Genomic DNA, 17,852 nt, shown 5'->3' on the forward strand with positions numbered 1-17,852 from the left:
TATATGATGAGGCCTCATTCCTGACACAGATTTTACATATTGTTATTCAAATTGTAAAGTTTACTTTGATCCCATCTCCGCAGCAGAACAATGGAAAGAAGCCAACTGGGCTTCATTTTTAGGAGACTATTCAGAAAGCTAAAAAATAAATAAATAAATTAAAAATAAATATATATATATATATATATATATATATATATATATATATATGTATATATAGTATATATACAGTATATATATATATATATATATATGCACATATATATATACGGTATATATATATGGTATATATATATGTATATATATATATATATATATATATATATATATATATCTATATATATACGGTATATATATACGGTATATATATATACACACACACAGAAAATCACTTCCCCTTATTTCTTGGTAGTAATATTAGCCCTGTTCCCTGCTTGTCTTTGTACTCTGTGAACCATTAGCCATGGACACTCCATTATTTGACTGTGTGCCCCCTGACTGCTGTGCCCCATTGTAAGGGGTTAATACTGGTGTCCCATGTATTTTCCCCTTCTTTCATTGTGTTGCAGCCATTGATGCTGCTGTCCTCCCACCTCTTCTTCCTCTTATAAGCCCATTTCCTGGCTCTTCCGGTCTTTCCTCACTGTGTGGGACTCGGAGGCTTTTATTTCACCCTTCCTCCCATTTGTCATCCTTATATCCCGGTTTACTTATCGTATTAAGTCACAGCAGTGGTCGATTTAACATTGTTGGTGGTTTTTGAACATGGGCTGACTGTATCGGGAGTCCGGCTGTGACATAACACTTCATACTAGTTTATTTATCATACCATTTCATGCTGTGACCAGCTACCATCCATTATAAAAAAAGATTTGTTATATTATATGTCCATAAAAGTGAGTTTTGTCTTAGATATACCTGAGTGGGGCTTTTCATTACATGGGACGTTTCGGTGTAGGCTATGTTGCAGCAGTCTGTGTCAGGGCAGGGTTCATGTGGAAGGAGCTTTCCCCGCGTGCTATGCAGACCATATCTGTGATCTCCCTGAAGTCCTTCTTCAAAAGTTGTCACTCCATTGGTAATAATCTGTTTGCAACCATCAATAAACATTTTGTAAATCTTTTACTGACATTTTTTTTTATACCTGTGTGTAAGACCTTACCATAATGTATGCATGAACGAAGGAGAGTATAGTGACTGTGTGGCCAACTAGAACACTTGATTGGATTAAAGGGAATCTGTCACGTGATAAATGCTATTTATCTGTAATCTGTCGAATTTTTTCACATGACAAATTCACTTTAAACATTCACTTTCTCCTAGTTAGATCTTTTTCACAGGCCAGTTTTTTGTGTGTTTTATCAAAGCCAAAATCCGGAGTGGCTCCAAACACTGTTGTCTTGATTACATTTGCGCCTGTGTACCTTGTATACCGTTTTTGTTTGCACAAAATTTATCTTCCCATTTGAGCCTTTTTGGAAGCCTATTGTATTATATGCTTGCCTGTTTTGTTTTTTACGTTTTCTGCTGTGGGTACGTATTAGAGTTTCAAGATATTTTCTCCCAATTCATCATTTTTGACATTTGCAACAAATTTTGTGACTTTGTGAAATGTACCATAGCCTCCCTCTTGTATTGATCTACGAGCAGATATTTTTGATACTTTTCGGGCTAAAAAAAATTCAGAAACATAGTGTGAGAAAGAAATAAGATCTTCTTTTATTTTTCGTCTTATTCATGACCTGTTTAACAATTTGATGAATTGGCCTAAAAAATGGCAGCAAATGCCACAATACAGAAAAAGAAAAGTTACTTAGAAAAAAGTGCAATTGATGAATCAGACAATATAGTTTTTTCTTTGTAGGGTCCATATCTAATTAAGGTTTACAATAATTGACACGTAAATTTGAAAATGTTTGATATTTCCAAGAACACAACACTGGGGAAATATCCTCAACAGATTTACTACAGCAATAAGATTAACAATTAGGCTGAAAATGCACTTTGCGTTTTTACCTGCGTTTCTGCAGCGTTTTGAGCAGCAGCGTTTTTGTGCCAAAACGCATGCGTTTTGGTTTTCCACGATATTCAATGGAAAATGATGATTTCTTGACTGCACTTAGCGTTTTGAAACGATGCGTTTAATTTGCATATTTTGTGGCAAAAACCATGCGTTCAAAGAAGCAGCATGTCAATTGTTTTTGCCATTTTGGGTGCGTTTTGCTAACATTGAAGTCAATGAGAAATGGCAAAAACCAAGATTCCTTCAAATTTCTGCGTTTTGCCTGCTTTTTCAGTGAAGAAAACATGCGTTTTGGACTACTAAAACGCATGGTTTTTGGACTTCAAAATAATGATTTGCTATGTCCCTTTACACACACACAAATTCCGACAATTAAATATATGAAAAATAAGCATTTCTTGCTATATTTCCGATAAAATGTAGATTACCGCTATAATTTTATGAATAGCTATTTTCATTATTTTTCCCATTAACATAGATTTTTTTCCTTTTTTTTTCTCTTTTTTCATTCTTTTTGACTGTTTAAATTTTATTAGGCAGTGTCTTGATGTTCACAACGCATCGGTCAAAACGCACGCTAAAGGCGCTGAAAACGCATCAAAAACGCGGTAAATACGCATGCGTTTTCAGCGCTAAAGTTCAGAAAAAGGCAACTTTGGACAAATCAATTAAGCCCAAAAGATGCGTTTTGAACTGCAAGTAGGTGAACGCAAAGTGCGTTCTCAGCCTTACTCTATTTTTTGAATACATCAAAAATCAGATTATTGCAGTATGAATAAGAACATGTACCTATAAACTTTACTTTTGAGTCCAAAAATTGCACCTCTCTGGAGCTTTCACCCCAGGGATGCTTCTGTGTTGCTTGCGGTGTCAGCAGTACTTACCTCATTACACATTCATTGGTCAGTAGCTCAACCCCAAGACAAGGACGGTTAGACAATGACAAGGAATGGCCGGGAGGGCCCCATACACAGGTCTCTTTTCAGTTACGGTGAAAAGATTTCAAGTTGCAAATGCTTCCCAGAATGTTTTTCAGCAGGTAATTTGCATGTATCTACATAAACAAGTGGCTTTGAGGAACCAGCATTTTGGCCATTTTACCCCTCGCTACATTCCCTGATCACAGATTGCCCGATTCATCACTGTATTGTATCAGATTTTTTTGTGTGAATACCTCTCATTTAGTGACTTTTTGATTTGCCTCTTTTTCTCAAGTTGTTTTTCATTCATTATTCAGTTTTCTAATTTTTGCATCAATGCAGCTTTCCCAGATGTTAGAGACTGAATTCATGAAATACAACTTTTATTTTGTATGTTTTAAAAAAAAATATTATTATTATTTTTTTCAGATATTTCAGAAACGTGCAACTTTTTCCCACTAGAAAATCACAAAAACAGACGCAGAAAAAAAAATGTGAACTGAGGCTGAGTCATGTCCGGTAATCATCCGTTACAAAAGATCCAGCAACAATTTGTTGGGAAAAAGCTGTTCAAACATGAGTTTTTTTGTCCGTTTTGAAAAAAATATTTCTGTAAGATCTGTTTTCATCAAGGCATCACTCACCTGTGCAATACTATGGAAATCCTGAAAACATGACCTGTTGGGGGCCGTGAAGATAGGAGTTTGGGAACCGCTGGTCTAAACGAACTCTTAGGTAGCTCTACTCCATCACCGCTCTAGGACATGTGCTGTTCTGCAGGATCCGTTAACTGATTGCTATATAGCTTCCATTTGAAACTGATCAAGTAAGAAATAAAATGATTCCCTACAAGCAAAAGAAAATTGGATGACTAAATAGGAATCAGTTAAAATGTATTCATTTTCGCACATTTTGATGCAAAAAAACCCTCAGATCCCGCTATAGCGGGAAGTGTCCCAAAATGTCATTGTTTATGCATATATATAACATTGATAGATGAAATCTGTCCGTGTTTATAGGCTCAGTGGGTTTCCCACATGTCTGTTGAATCCATCGCACAATACATTCCCCAAACATTACAAGTCTGCCTTTGTGCACACACCTGGATCCTTCATTATAATGCAAGTCCCCTTTGTTTGCCACTATAGATAACCAGGGCATAGCAAACAAATGGCCAACTTATCGATCAGATATGTCCCACAAAAGGAAAAATAGTGGACAATAGGCAGTACCTGCAGGTATCCTGACTAAAGGCCCAGTCACACACAACGACTTACCAGCGATCCCGAAAACGATGCGACCTAATAGGGATCGCAGGTAAGTCGCTGGGAGGTCGCTGGTGAGATGTCACACAGTTAGATCTTACCAGCGATGCAGGAACAATACAGGTCGCAGTAGCGACCTGTATAACGCTCTCAGCAGTCACTGTGACCCTGTCACACAGCGTCAAACACAGCAATGCGTCCTGCCCAGCATGACATCGCCTTTGAAGAAAATGACCTGGACCATTTTGCAACGACTAGCGATCTCACAGCAGGGGCCTGATCGCTGGTAAGTGTCACACATAACGAGATCGCTAACGGGATCGCTGTTGCATCACCAAAACCGTGACTCAGCAGCGATCTCGCTAGCCATCTCGTTATGTGTGACAGTACCTTTAGTGATTTAAAGATCAGGGGCCCCAGACATGGCAAAGTATGGACAAACGAGACCGATATGTCAGATCTGTCACACAAATATAAATATCCCCCCATTGTCCCACACCTGTGTACCACTGAACTGCTCCCCAGCCCAATTGCAGTGTCCTATCATCAGGAACAGCTCATCAACCCAAAGTCTGCAGTGTCCTCCTACATTAGCCCGTCCTGGAGTTTGCGAAGTATCATTAACTTTTGCTTTGCTTCCCTTCTGATTGCATTGCTGTATTAACCCTTTATCTTCATAGGGACAGCGAGTGACAGGTTTATTGGGTGGACAATCGTGAGTGTGTAGTGTGGGTGGGAATTATTCATTAGATTGTTGTGGATTTTGTGTTATTAGAGTATTGTGCAGCTTATTAGTGATAATAATTAACATTGGCGCTAGCCCTGCAACACCTGCAAAAATATTTTTTCTCAAAACGGATCAGTTTTAATTCATGATCACTGGACATGTGAACTTAGTTTTAAGGGTGCTTTACACGCTACGACATCGCTAACGATATATCGTCGGGGTCACGGTGTTTGTGACGCACAGAAAGAAAAGTTACATAAAAAAAAGTGAAAATGATGAATCTGGCCGTATAATTCTCCTCTTTGTAGGATCCAATCTTGAATTTGGTTTACAAATACTGAAGTGTGAATAAGTAAATGTTACTGACATAGTAATGTTGGCAAGAATACAATACTGGTAAGCTTTACACTGTAGTATACAGCAGAAAGATTAGCAGATATTCAGTATTTTGAATCCATCAGTAATCAGATTATCACAATATAAATAAGACCAGATGTTTAATCTTACAAATCTAACTTCAATATCAGAAAAAAGGGATTCAAAAATTGCACCTCTCTGGAGCTTTCACCCCAGGGATGCTTTAGTGTTGTTTGCAGTATCAGCAGTACTGACCTCATTACACATTCATTGATCAGTAGCTCAACCCCAAAACAAGGACAGTTGGACACTGACCCTGAATGGCCGGGAGGGCCCCATACACAGGTCTCTTTTCAGTTACGGTGAGAAGATTTCAGCTTGCAAATCCTTCCCAGAATGTTTTTCAGTAGGTAATTTGCATATATCTACATATTCAAGGCGCCTTGAGGACCCAGCATTTTGGACATTTTACTCTCCCTACATTCCCTGATCACGGTTTGTCCGATTTATCACTGTATTGTATCAGTTTTTTGTGTGAATACCTCTGATTGAGTCACTTTTTGATTTGTGAGAGCGACGAATGCATCAAATGATTTGTGTCTTTTTGCAAGTCGTCTTTTGCTGGTTATTTAATTTTCTGATTTTCGGGTCAATGCGGTTTTTCCAGATGTCATAGATTTATTCATGAAATACAACTTTTATTAAAAAATAAACTCACTAAATTTTTCGCAACTCCACTCCAGTCTCCCCTTATGGAGTGATTTTATGAATATTTTACAAAAATTATTATTATTTTTAGATGTTTTGCAAAATGTGCAACTTTTTTTCCACTAAAAAGTCACAAAAACAGAGGCAGAAAAAAAAAGAAATAAAGCTAAGTTCACATGTGCAGTAGTCATCCAGCAGCGATCTGTTGGTAAAAACTTATTCAAACATAACTTTTTTGTCAGTTTTGAAAAAATAGATTTCTGCAGGATCCGTTTTTTTAACATGAAAGTTTATGGAAAACCTATTAATTAACTGATTGTAATTTATCTTTCATTTGAAGCTGAACTAGTAAGAAAAAATGGATCCGTTACAAATAAAAGAAAAATGGATGGCTAAATAGCAATTAGTTAACAAATCCATTTTCACACACTCTGATGCAAAAAAACAGATCCTGCAAAAATATTTTTTCCCAAAACAAATCAGTTTTAACGCATGATTACTGGACATCTGGACTCAGCCTTAGGCTGGATTCACAAGATTGTATGGCATCCGATATGAGTGCATAAAAAGTGATATGCTAATGATCTTCAGCTCCCGCTTTGCTGCCAACATGAGCTGAGTGTCATGGAACTGTGATCCGATCCTGTGATAGGATCACAGCTGCTATTTCCTCCATTGTCAGCTGATGTGATTATCACACTGCACTCGGATGTCATCCGAGTGCAGTCCCATGTTTCACTCACACCCATAGACTTGTAAGGGTGCGAGTGACACAACTCTCACTGACAATCGCAGCATGCTGCAACTTTTCTCTCCTCCAGAATCTGGATGAAAAAAAAGCTAACTATCTGCTCTCCCTCATTGAATAAGATTGGTCCGAGTGCAATGCAAGATTTTCTCACATTGTACTCGTCCGATTCATATGCTCATGTGAGTGTACTCTTACAATGTTAATATTGGACAGCACACAAACTGCACTCTGATGCCGTGTGATGTGATTTTCACAGACATATTAGACTTGTATGGATGACTATCATCCATGATACCATTACAATAAATTATAAAACACATGTGAGCAACCCCATAGAGTATACTGGATAAAGTACAAATGATGATTCGGAGCCTGTAGTTTAACTCTTTGTAGGATCCACTTCTGATTTGATCTTGCTTTATAAATACTGACGTGTGAATAAATAAATGTTTCTTGCATAGTAACATTTGCAATAATACAATACTTGTAAGAGATACACTGAAGTATATAGCAAAAAGATTACGAGATAATCTGATTTTTGTTTGTGAATTAACCCAACTTTTTTAATCTAAATCTAAACAAATAAATCTAACTTTGTTACTAAGAAATAAGAGTCCAAAAATTGCACCTCTCTGGAGCTTTCACCCCAGGGATGCTTCTGTGTTGTTTGTGGTGTTAGCAGTAGAGTTGAGCGCGGTTCGTGGTTCGTGGTTCTCCAGTTCGCGGCTCGAGTGATTTTGGGGCATGTTCTAGATCGAACTAGAACTCGAGCTTTTTGCAAAAGCTCGGTAGTTCTAGAAACGTTCGAGAACGGTTCTAGCAGCCAAAAAACAGCTAAATCATAGCTTGGTTTCTGCTGTAATAGTGTAAGTCACTCTGTGAATCAAACTATTATCACATTTCAGTGTATAGTGTGCGTGAACAGCGCCTTCAGATCACTGCTGTTTCTATAATGGCGATCGCCATTTTTTTTTTTTTCCTTGTCTTCCTTCCCTAAGCGCGCGCGTCTTGTGGGGCGGGCCAGCATGTCAGCCAATCCCAGACACACACACAGCTAAGTGGACTTTGAGCCAGAGAAGCAACGGCATGTGTGATAGGATCTGCATGTCACATGTCCCTGCATTATAAAACCGGACATTTTCTTCACGGACGCCATTATCTGCCTTCTGCGTCTTTGGTGTCAGACATCACTGTCGCAGCTCCGTCTTCCTGAGTCCTATAGCCGATACAGCTGTATGCGCTGCATACACAGCGTTAGACAGCTTAGGGAGAGCACTTTATAGCAGTCCTTTTAAGGGCTCCAACCGGCAGGGTCAGAGAGCCATAGGTGACAGGTCCTGCAAACAGCAACAGCGTCTGTGTAGCCCAGGTCAGGGATTTCCTACCTGCATTTCACCATTAGGAGGGAATAGAAAGGCAGGCTTCCATTCCTCTACCCAGAGCACCACAATCCTGCCACTGTACCCTCTTGTCCTCTGCACACTCCAACTGATAACTAAGCCATTATACTAGCAAACACTCAGTGTACCTAGTGGCATCCTATACGTGGCTATTGGACTTTGCTATAGTCCCACTAGTGCAAAGACATTTGCAGAGCGCGTCTGCCTGCATTGCACACTACAACTCATTCTAACCAAGCCATTATACTAGCAAACACTCAGTGTACCTAGTGGCATCCTATACGTGGCTATTGGACTTTGCTATAGTCCCACTAGTGCAAAGACATTTGCAGAGCGCGTCTGCCTGCATTGCACACTACAACTCATTCTAACCAAGCCATTATACTAGCAAACACTCAGTGTACCTAGTGGCATCCTATACGTGGCTATTGGACTTTGCTATAGTCCCACTAGTGCAAAGACATTTGCAGAGCGCGTCTGCCTGCATTGCACACTCCAACTCATTAAAACCAAGCCATTATACTAGCAAACACTCAGTGTACCTAGTGGCATCCTATACGTGGCTATTGGACTTTGCTATAGTCCCACTAGTGCAAAGACATTTGCATAGCGCGTCTGCCGGCATTGCACACTCAAACTCATTTTAACTAAGCCATTATACTAGCAAACACTCAGTGTACCTAGTGGCATCCTATACGTGGCTATTGGACTTTGCTATAGTCCCACTAGTGCAAAGACATTAGCAGAGCACATCTGCCTGCATTGCACACTACAACTCATTCTAACCAAGCCATTATACTAGCAAACACTCAGTGTACCTAGTGGCATCCTATACGTGGCTATTGGACTTTGCTATAGTCCCACTAGTGCAAAGACATTTGCATAGCGCGTCTGCCTGCATTGCACACTCAAACTCATTTTAACTAAGCCATTATACTAGCAAACACTCAGTGTACCTAGTGGCATCCTATACGTGGCTATTGGACTTTGCTATAGTCCCACTAGTGCAAAGACATTAGCAGAGCACATCTGCCTGCATTGCACACTACAACTCATTCTAACCAAGCCATTATACTAGCAAACACTCAGTGTACCTAGTGGCATCCTATACGTGGCTATTGGACTTTGCTATAGTCCCACTAGTGCAAAGACATTTGCAGAGCGCGTCTGCCTGCATTGCACACTCCAACTCATTAAAACCAAGCCATTATACTAGCAAACACTCAGTGTACCTAGTGGCATCCTATACGTGGCTATTGGACTTTGCTATAGTCCCACTAGTGCAAAGACATTTGCATAGCGCGTCTGCCTGCATTGCACACTCAAACTCATTTTAACTAAGCCATTATACTAGCAAACACTCAGTGTACCTAGTGGCATCCTATACGTGGCTATTGGACTTTGCTATAGTCCCACTAGTGCAAAGATATTAGCAGAGCACATCTGCCTGCATTGCACACTCCAACTTTTTTAAACTAAGCAATTTTACTAGCAAACACTCAGTGTACCTAGTGGCATCCTAAACGTGGCTATTGGACTTTGCTATAGTCCCACTAGTGCAAAGACATTTGCAGAGCACGTCTGCCTGCATTGCACACTACAACTCATTGTTACTAAGCCATTATACTAGCAAACACTCAGTGTACCTAGTTGTATCCTAAACGTGGCTATTGTACTTTTGTCTATTCACAGTATTGGAACGATATTTGCAGCACGTCTGCCTGCATTGCACACTCTAACTTTTTTAAACTCAGCCATTTATAGTAGCAAACACTCAGTGTACCTAGTTGTATCCTAAACGTGGCTATTGTACTTTTGTCAATTCACAGTATTGGAACGTTATTTGCAGCACGTCTGCCTGCATTGCACACTCAAACTTTTTTAAACTCAGCCATTTATAGTAGCAAACACTCAGTGTACCTAGTTGTATCCTAAACGTGGCTATTGTACTTTTGTCTATTCACAGTATTGGAACGATATTTGCAGCACGTCTGCCTGCATTGCACACTCTAACTTTTTTAAACTCAGCCATTATACTAGCAAACACTCAGTGTACCTAGTTGTATCCTAAACGTGGCTATTGTACTTTTGTCAATTCACAGTATTGGAACGTTATTTGCAGCACGTCTGCCTGCATTGCACACTCAAACTTTTTTAAACTCAGCCATTTATAGTAGCAAACACTCAGTGTACCTAGTTGTATCCTAAACGTGGCTATTGTACTTTTGTCAATTCACAGTATTGGAACGTTATTTGCAGCACGTCTGCCTGCATTGCACACTCAAACTTTTTTAAACTCAGCCATTTATAGTAGCAAACACTCAGTGTACCTAGTTGTATCCTAAACGTGGCTATTGTACTTTTGTCTATTCACAGTATTGGAACGTTATTTGCAGCACGTCTGCCTGCATTGCACACTCTAACTTTTTTAAACTCAGCCATTATACTAGCAAACACTCAGTGTACCTAGTTGTATCCTAAACGTGGCTATTTTACTTTTGTCTATTCACAGTATTGGAACGATATTTGCAGCACGTCTGCCTGCATTGCACACTCTAACTTTTTTAAACTCAGCCATTATACTAGCAAACACTCACTGTACCTAGTTGTATCCTAAACGTGGCTATTGTACTTTTGTCAATTCACAGTATTGGAACGTTATTTGCAGCACGTCTGCCTGCATTGCACACTCAAACTTTTTTAAACTCAGCCATTATACTAGCAAACACTCACTGTACCTAGTTGTATCCTAAACGTGGCTATTGTACTTTTGTCAATTCACAGTATTGGAACGTTATTTGCAGCACGTCTGCCTGCATTGCGCACTCAAACTTTTTTAAACTCAGCCATTATACTAGCAAACACTCACTGTACCTAGTTGTATCCTAAACGTGGCTATTGTACTTTTGTCAATTCACAGTATTGGAACGTTATTTGCAGCACGTCTGCCTGCATTGCACACTCAAACTTTTTTAAACTCAGCCATTTATAGTAGCAAACACTCAGTGTACCTAGTTGTATCCTAAACGTGGCTATTGTACTTTTGTCTATTCACAGTATTGGAACGTTATTTGCAGCACCTCTGCCTGCATTGCACACTCTAACTTTTTTAAACTCAGCCATTATACTAGCAAACACTCAGTGTACCTAGTTGTATCCTAAACGTGGCTATTTTACTTTTGTCTATTCACAGTATTGGAACGATATTTGCAGCACGTCTGCCTGCATTGCACACTCTAACTTTTTTAAACTCAGCCATTATACTAGCAAACACTCACTGTACCTAGTTGTATCCTAAACGTGGCTATTGTACTTTTGTCAATTCACAGTATTGGAACGTTATTTGCAGCACGTCTGCCTGCATTGCACACTCAAACTTTTTTAAACTCAGCCATTTATAGTAGCAAACACTCAGTGTACCTAGTTGTATCCTAAACGTGGCTATTGTACTTTTGTCAATTCACAGTATTGGAACGTTATTTGCAGCACGTCTGCCTGCATTGCACACTCAAACTTTTTTAAACTCAGCCATTTATAGTAGCAAACACTCAGTGTACCTAGTTGTATCCTAAACGTGGCTATTGTACTTTTGTCTATTCACACTACTGCAAATCTATGTGCAGCACCTCTGCATGACAACCTCGTGCTCTGTTTTTAATAAGCTATAATGATAGCACAAAATACTGCCATTTTGTGGCATCATAGAACTGGCTGTTGTATTCCATTAGTGCCCCACTGGTGACAAGCTATTTCTAGCACCTCTACATCACACCCTCATGCACATTTAGCTACGCTAATGTTATAGCAAACTCATGGAATTCATTGCTGCATTTCATAATTCGGAGGGATAGAAAGTCAGGCTTCCTTTAGCTTTTCCTTCTGTTCATAGACAGCATCTCCAAGACAAATTTCCCCTCCACGTCTAAGTGTGGAGAGGCAGCTAGTGCGCATGCGTGTGCCGATGTACCCCAGCTGCAGCATAATTACAGTGTTTCGCCTAGTGAGTATGCTCAGCCTGACTGTGCCATTCCTGACGCTAAGTCTTCATTTCGGGATACAGCGCATGCTCCCACACTAAGTGTGAAAAGCCTCTTTGCACAGGTGCTTGCATTCTGTGCCGGGTCTAAGTCCTGTTTTGTGCCTAGACACCATGCTAAAGCTGATAGTCTTTTTTCAGAGACTGTATTTCATGCTACTGAGCATGCTCAGGCACTTCCTGCATCAGAGACTAGGTCCGGTAATGAACTCTTTGGCCCTGGCCCTGATGTGGGGGTCCCATATAGACCACAGGGCATCAGGTGTCCTCCCAAATGGCTTGCAGAGGCCCACACCTATGACTTGTCACCGCATTATTGATGGTCAGACGATGACTGGTGAGGTGTTTGGGTCATGGCAGCCATGAGGTCATCATTGAAGTTGCGTTTCCAAATAGGACGCTAGTTATGCCACTCATGACGTGTCACTCTGCTTTTGTCTCCAGGAGGTGCATTGTGGTTCACCCTGGTTTGGGGCGGACCCAGGTTATAAAAGGGGCTGGAGCCAACAAGGAGGTGCGCAGTCTTCTATTATGCTCCGAAAGAGCACACCTCCATGTGTTGAACCCATTGCGGCTTTAGGCCAGAGGTAGGCAGGGATAGGGTGGTGGATGCAGGCCACCACCACAGTTGGTAACGCAGAACGGTTAAGACCAGCTCCTGTCCTAACAGTCCTGCTTGTGCAGCCCAGTGGCATTAACAGGCCTGCTGCTGCTGATGCGCCTGCTGTCCACAGGTGTGGCCCCTACGCACACGGTCAGCGTACTCAATGGCCCCTGTGTTGTTAACAGGGAGTTCCTGGGCTGGGTGGGCATGTGGACCCTGTGACGCTAACAGGGCTCACAGTCTCCAGATCCGAATGGCGTCTAACTCGGTTCAGGCTACTATTAGTTTCATAGCCACACAGCTCTGTATCCTCCACCAAACCTTCAAGTTGCCAACCTCTCCTTTTCCAACTGGGAGCACGGTGGACACTGACTGCTGAAGGTGATATATACCTTTCTCTTTCTTTTCTTATTAATTTTTGTTATATAGCGGTCACAGATTATATACCACTTTATCCAAATCTGCCAGTCCCACTGTAACAGATGTTGTTTCTTCAGCAAATGTTACAGTTGTTTAACCACCAAATCCACGGACCAAAATTTTTTTCCCCTTTCCAACACACCTGTTCCCCTTTCCAACAGCATCTGTCCTTTTTCAACTCATTTTGGGATATGACCAAAAGTGCAACTGTGCAGGGACACCGTACTCAACGCCATCTCAGCACAGCAGCCATCCCTCGGTCCCTCCGATGTGGACAAGTAAAAGACCATTTCCTCCTATCCATGACAAAGTGTTGAGATTCACTCTGTGCAGCACTGGTGTTTAGTGGAAAAGTAGATCTAAGATTGCGTACCACATTCTGCAGATACTCCTGTATACGTGCGTCTATTTCTATGGCAGGAATTAGTTCGCCAAATTTTGTCTTGTACCGGGGATCTAACAGTGTGGCAACCCAGTATTCAGGATTACTTCAAATTCATACAATCCGAGGGTCATGTAGGTAGTGCAGCAAGAAGGCGCTCATGTGTCTTGTGCATCCAGGAGGACCAAGTCCTTGGTGTGTTGGTGGCAGAGAGGTGAGAATCGTGCATCCTTCCTCTGCCCTCTACCCACAACCTCGCACAACCGAAATGTGAGCAAGCTCTCACTCATCTGCTGAGTCTTCCATGCCCATCGCCAGTTCGTCCTCCATTTCTTCATGGGCTCCTGCACTTTCATCAACACTTTTTGCTGATACTATGCGCCCTTGTTAATCCCTCTCCCTCACCATGACTGCCGCATAGGTGCCGCTGACCATCTGGACCTCGTAGATCTTGTTATCCCTTCCGCATATGACTCCTCCTGTACTTCCTCCCCTTCCTCTTGTCCCAACACCTGACTCCGAATAATAATTACAGTGTGCTCCATCATGTAGATGACCAGAATTGTCACGCTGAGAATGACATTGCCAGTGCTAAACATCTTCGTCGACATTTCAAAACTGTGTAGCAGGGTGCATAGGTCCTTGATCTGACACCACTCCAGCAGCGTGATCTGCACCACCTCTGGATCAACTTATCCCAGGCTATATGTCTTACCGTATTTCAGCAGGGCTCTGCGGTGCTGCCACACACGCTGCAACATGTGCAGATTCCAATTCCTGCGTGTCGGAACATCGCATTTCCGGCGTTTAACTGCCAGACCCTAAGACTTCCGGAGTGATGAAAGTTGTTGAGCTGCTGTGTGCGCACGATGGAAGTGAGCACATAGCGAGCGTGCCCGCTGCACAAGGCCATGTAGGCCGTGATGGTGTTTTAAAAATTGCTGGAGAATTCGGATCAACACGTGAGCCATAAAAGGCACGTGTGTCACATTGCCCTGAGGATGGCCCGCAGCCAGGTTTGCATCATTGCCGCACACGGCTGTTAAGTCACCAACGGAGTCCGCTCCGTCAATTTGTACTCCGGTCGCCAGGTGACAACGTGTTCCTTTCATGAATAGTGCTGATGATGGGAGAGTAGTCGATGCCAGCGGCGCAGGTGGACGCAGGTTATGCTCACCCACTGGGCTGCATTACCTTGACAGATGCAGAATCTCTGGCTGAATGTAGCTGGTGGGTATCTCACAGATGAAATACCATCATTCAGCTACAACCAATGGGAAGACACCACACCCTTTTTTATGCCCATCCTGTCTGCAGACCACTGCCAGACATAGCTATGAACCTCTGGTTAATTTTACCCCCAGTTCAGTTTTATGATTTTGTGTGCTTGTTACCTGACTACTTTTCCTGCTTGCTGTTTATGTACCTTGTTGGCCGATACGCATTTCACCTCTGCTTGTTTTCTGATTAAGTCCTGGCCGTCCCATTCTGTTCCTGTTCCTCAATTAATGTTTTGACCCTGCCTGACTACTATTCTCTGTAATAGCGGTGTGACTCACATTTCCCATACATTTCAAAGTAAAACTTTGACCGCCTGATGGCATTGAGCTCTGCTGCCAGCATAGTAAGGAGGTGTGTGGTAGTCCTTGTGCGCAGTTGCAAGGAAGGGTGGCCTGACCACACAGGGTTTGCGCAAAGGTAGAGGACCCACACGAGGTTGAAGAGGCAGAAGCAGTGTATTAACTTCTACATACAGAACAAGGATTGAAACAACTCGTGGGGACGGCAAGACTTGTACAGCAGACCCTTCTCCATCTCTCACCATAGTTTGCCAGTGCCCAGTCAGTGACATGTAATGACCCTGTCTATGCTTACTGGTCCAAGTATCTGTGTTGAAATGCACCCTGTCGCACACAGATTTTCTCAAGGAAGTGGTGATGTTGTGTGCGACATGCCGGTGTAGCGCGGGCATGCTTTTCTTGGAGAAGCAGTGGTGATTGGGCATCTGGTACTGGGGCACAGCGACAGACATAAGGTCTGTAAAATCCTGTGTGTCCACTACGCGTAAAGGCAGCATTTCGGTAGCCAACAGCTTACAGAGGGATAGAGTCAACCACTTAGCTTTGTCATGGGTCGCAGTAAGTGGCCTTTTATTTGACCACATCTGAGGGACAGAGATCTGGCTGCTGTCTGTAGACGGTGTTGAGTAGGGTGTCCCTGGAAAAATGCAGGTTTGTGAGAAAAGTGCAGGCGGAGACATGATGTTGGCTTCATCTTGCCTTCAGATCTGTTCATCTTGTATCATTTTTAAAAAACACAGCAAGCAAGGGTTACTCCAAGCGGAGTCTCCCTTTTTTTCCAAAAATTGGGCCCCACACAGACACCTTATCAGTGGCAGCACTTGTGCCCTAGTTGCAAACAGGATGTTTTGATTTGCATCAAGCACATTCCAAATCCACAAGCATTTACTCTCCCCAGGATGACACAGGGGTAGTAAATTCCTTCTGGATCCATGACTTGTTCATTTTGATGAACGTCAGTCTGTCCACATTGTCACTGGACAGACGCGTGCGCTTATCTGTCAGCACACACCCAGCAGCACTGAAGACACGTTCAGAGACAACGCTGGCAGCTGGACACGACAAAATCTTCGAGGCGTAACTGGAGAGCTCTTGACATTTTTCTAGATTTGAAGCACAAAAGGAGCAAGGCTCCATTTGCAAAGTCATTGCATCGATGTTCATTTGGAGATACTCCTGTATCATCCTCTCCATCCGTTGACTATGTGTCAGACTTGTTGTCTCTGGTGGCCTTGCAAAGGAGGGTCTAAAAAAATTATGAAAAGATTCCATAAAATTGCTGTTACCAGCACCAGATACGGTCCTACTGGTACGGGTAGACTGTTGAAGATGACGAGGCCGTCCCATGTTTGTCAAGTTACAACTGGGAGAATCACTCCCTTCACCTGCACGGTTGTTTGGTGGAAAAGCCGAGCTAAGATCGAGTAACAGCTTCTGCTGATACTCCTGCATACGTGCGTCCCTTTCTATGGGTGGAATTATGTCACAAAATTTGGACTTGTCCCGGGGATCTAATAGTGTGGCAAGCCAGTAGTCATCATCACTTCTAATTTTGACAATACGAGGGTCATGTTGGAGGTAGTGCAACAAGAAGGCACTCATGTGTCTTGCGCAGCCATGCGCACCAAGTCCACGCTGTGTTTGTGGCATAGAGGTGCTAACCGTTCTTTCTTCCTCTGTCATCTCCCCCCAACCTCTTTCAACTGAAATTTGACCAAGGTCCCCCTCATCTGCTGAGTCTTCCATGTCCATGGACAGTTCGTCCTCCATATCTTCATGTCCTCCTGCACCTTCCTCAACATCTCACCTGCTACCATGCGCCCTTGTTGATCCCTGTCCCCCATGGTCCCATGCCTGCCGCGTTGGTGATGATGAACGTCTGGACCTTGGTGATGTTGTTGTGTCTTGCGCATATGAATCCTCCTGTAGTTCCTCCCCTTCCTGTTGTCCCACCCCCTGACTACGAATAGTGTTTAGCGTGTGCTCCAGCATGTAAATGACTGTAATCGTCATGCTGATAATGGCATTGTCAGCGCTAAACATATTCGTCGCCATGTCGAAACTGTGCAGAAGGGTGCATAGGTCCTTGATCTGAGATCACTCCATCAGGGTGATCTGCCCCACTTCTGCATCTCGTTGGCCCAGGCTATACATCATGACGTATTGCACCAGGGCTCGCCGGTGCTGCCACAGTCGCTGTAACATGTGGAGAGTTGAATTCCAGCGTGTCGCCACATCGCATTTCAGGCGATGAACCGGCAGGCCGAAAGACTTCTGGAGCGATGCAAGTCGCTCAGGTGCGGCGGTTGAACGGCGGAAGTGAGCACTGCAGACAGTTTCCGTGCCCTGGTCAGAAGGCCATCTAGGCCGGGATAGTGTGTTAAAAATTGCTGGACAACAAGGTTAAACACGTGAGCCATACAAGGCACGTGTGTCACCTTGCCCAGGCGAAGGGCCGCACCCAGGTTTGCAGCATTGTCGCACACGGCCTTACCAGGCTGCAGGTTGAGTGGAGACAACCATTTATCAAAATCAGTCTCCAGAGCTGCCCACAACTCAGTCGCTGTGTGACTCCTATTTCAAAGACATGTCAAGCTAAAGACCGCCTGATGCCGTTGCGCTCTGCTACCAGCATAGTAATGAGGGGTGCGTGATTCCTTCTGCGCAGTGAGAACGCTG

At 42.7% G+C, this 17,852-nt stretch overlaps 1 protein-coding gene and 2 non-coding genes across 5 annotated transcripts in view; 1 reads left to right on the plus strand and 2 right to left on the minus strand.

Annotated features, from left to right (window-relative positions):
- HDAC9 (histone deacetylase 9) overlaps positions 1 to 17,852 on the plus strand; it is a 980,770-nt gene that overhangs the window by 190,101 nt on the left and 772,817 nt on the right. The window lies entirely within an intron of this gene.
- Positions 2,830 to 2,956, minus strand: LOC142244811 (U4atac minor spliceosomal RNA). Its single transcript, XR_012724673.1, has one exon. It is a non-coding gene; the product is annotated as a U4atac minor spliceosomal RNA (small nuclear RNA).
- LOC142244815 (U4atac minor spliceosomal RNA) lies at positions 5,470 to 5,596 on the minus strand. Its single transcript, XR_012724677.1, has one exon. It is a non-coding gene; the product is annotated as a U4atac minor spliceosomal RNA (small nuclear RNA).

The sequence above is a fragment of the Anomaloglossus baeobatrachus genome, chromosome 6 (genome assembly GCF_048569485.1).
Source record: "Anomaloglossus baeobatrachus isolate aAnoBae1 chromosome 6, aAnoBae1.hap1, whole genome shotgun sequence".
NCBI lineage: Eukaryota > Metazoa > Chordata > Amphibia > Anura > Aromobatidae > Anomaloglossus > Anomaloglossus baeobatrachus.